The following is a 2422-nucleotide window of genomic DNA, read 5'->3' on the forward strand; positions in this document are numbered from 1 at the left end:
GATTTACGAGACCTCATATGTCAAAGGCAGGAGCAGTGTCAAATCCTCCCATACTGTCTCACGCTGCTGCTATGAGCCCCCGTTCTCCAGCTGCGAGGGGAGTGAGAGCTGTCCAAACAGACAGAAGGAGTCGGGTGAACAGCGTGGCTGTGTTTGAGAGGTCAGATCTCCAGCACAGAGGCTAACATCAGACTTCAGCTCCAGGGAAAAACAAGACCTTTAGATAACTGTAGCCTCACAGAGACTCAAAACATGTGATAAGCTGTGCGAAGACAGAAAATAAAAGGGTGCAACGGTGGAAAGAAAAGAGGGAGACTGAGCAGAGGAGACTGGAGGATTCTCCAAATGAAGGGTGAGGAAATCATTTTCTGGAATATGGGATTCTGATCAGATGTCTACAGCAGTAGACTAAACATCGGATAAACCTCAAGTACAACGAAATACAAGTAACAAAGAAGCAAACTCCTCAAGTGAGCCTCTTAAATCAAACTGACAGTTATTGAGCTGGGTTACTATTTTTAAAAGGCATTTTCAGAGGCATTCCAGGCCAGTAAGTTTATCAAAGACAAGGTGCTATTGAGTTGCACAGAGAATATTCTCTCCCAACACAGAGCCCACAATGATTCTGCACAGCTATATATATATATATATACACACACACACACACACACACACACACACACACACACACACACTACACTGTGTATATGCGGTAACATTTACAATAAGGTTTGATTTGTTAATTAGTGTTAATTAGTTAATTAGTGTATTAGTTAACATGAACAGTGAAATTCACTTTTAAAGCATTTTTTTTTCAGTTTACTAACATTAACTCATGAGACCTTTAAAGTGCTACCAATAAAAAGCTTAAACTTAAAAATCTTAAATTAAAATTGGAAATATTGCCAATATTGCCAAAATAAAAATAAAAATAAATGAAAGTTATATAATAATAATAATAATAATAATAATAATAATAAACAAATAAAAACAACAAAAGCGCATAAAACAATTACTAAAACTTAAATTAAAATAAAAACTGAATGCATAATAAAATCGAATTCAAAATATTGATAAAAAATACAATACATAAATAGTATTAAAATAACTGTTTTGAAATAATGTGCACCGTTGATCATGACCAGTAAGACTAGAATGATATTTTTTGAGAAAATTAGTTTGATTTGGACTTCATGTTAATTTTACAATTTTTAAATGTTTTTAAACATCAGTTCAAGAATGCGTCAGAACCAATCAGAGAGTAAGAAAAGCATGCCAACCAAGAGTCAAATGCCAAATTACACAGCCATACAGGCATTTTTGTTGTCGCCTAAAACATTTTCAAGTATGTATCATGCCGTAAGTGTCATGTTAAAGCAGACTTTGTTTTTACAACACTTGATGACATAACAATTGCAAGGTGTGACTGTCAGCAAGCGACTTCAGTGGGAAAGACTCCTAGAGTGAGATGTGGCCCGAGAAAATAATTACACACACAGCATGGCCAGTAATTTTCACAGTCTGTCTGGCCTTTTAGCTTAGATTTGAAGCACAGAGTGGCTGCCTCTGGATTAGCTCTTGCTTCCAGGCCTTCCCAGCTCGAGGCTCCAGCAGTCTCACGGCCGCGTGAAAGCCAGGCATTCATGCAGGCAGTTTGCTGTGCTACGGAGCCCAGGGCTGAACTGCAGGGGATGTTTTAATGGGCACATTTCATTGTTAGGAGTGTGGCTGCTGTAATTGGGGCAAACCTACATGAACATCACAGGCCCTGGCAGACGTCTCAGTTCCATGATAATTAAAGTTCCAACGCCAGTTCTATTCAAGCTATGATTTGTGGACAAGACTTTAAGAAGTTAATAATATAAACATACTACTGTTCAAAAGTTTGGGGATGGTAAATGTTGTTGAATAAATGTTTATGCTTGCCAAATGTACATTTATTTGATTAAAAATGCTGTAAGACATTAATATTATGAAATACAATTACATTATTATTAACAATAAATTAACTGTTTTATATATATGCATATATATTTTAAAATGTAATTTATTCCTGTGATGGCAAAGCTAAATTTTCAGCATTATTATTATTATTTTTTTTTTTTCATAAATCATTCTAACATGCTGAATTGCTGCTCAAGAAACATTTCATATTACAATCAATGTAAAAACAGTTGCGGTGTTTAATATTTTTGTGGAAACCGTGACATTTTTCAGAATTCTTTGATGAACAGAAAGTTAAAAAAATTATTTGAAATAGAAATCTTTTGTAACTATATAAATACCTTTACTGTCACTTTTGATTGATTTAATACATCCTTGCTGAATAGAAGTATTTAAAAAACTTGCACACTTGAACAGTACTATAATATTTCTAAATGTATATATATATATATATATATATATATATAGACATACAAAA

At 34.3% G+C, this 2422-nt stretch overlaps 1 protein-coding gene across 1 annotated transcript in view; it reads right to left on the minus strand.

Annotated features, from left to right (window-relative positions):
* The window catches only part of LOC107665257 (AF4/FMR2 family member 2-like), a 232997-nt gene that overhangs the window by 69191 nt on the left and 161384 nt on the right, over positions 1-2422 (minus strand). The gene's annotated exons all lie outside the window — the stretch shown is intronic.

This window comes from Sinocyclocheilus anshuiensis, unplaced genomic scaffold (assembly GCF_001515605.1).
Source record: "Sinocyclocheilus anshuiensis isolate Anshui unplaced genomic scaffold, SAMN03320099.WGS_v1.1 scaffold483, whole genome shotgun sequence".
Classification (NCBI taxonomy): domain Eukaryota; kingdom Metazoa; phylum Chordata; class Actinopteri; order Cypriniformes; family Cyprinidae; genus Sinocyclocheilus; species Sinocyclocheilus anshuiensis.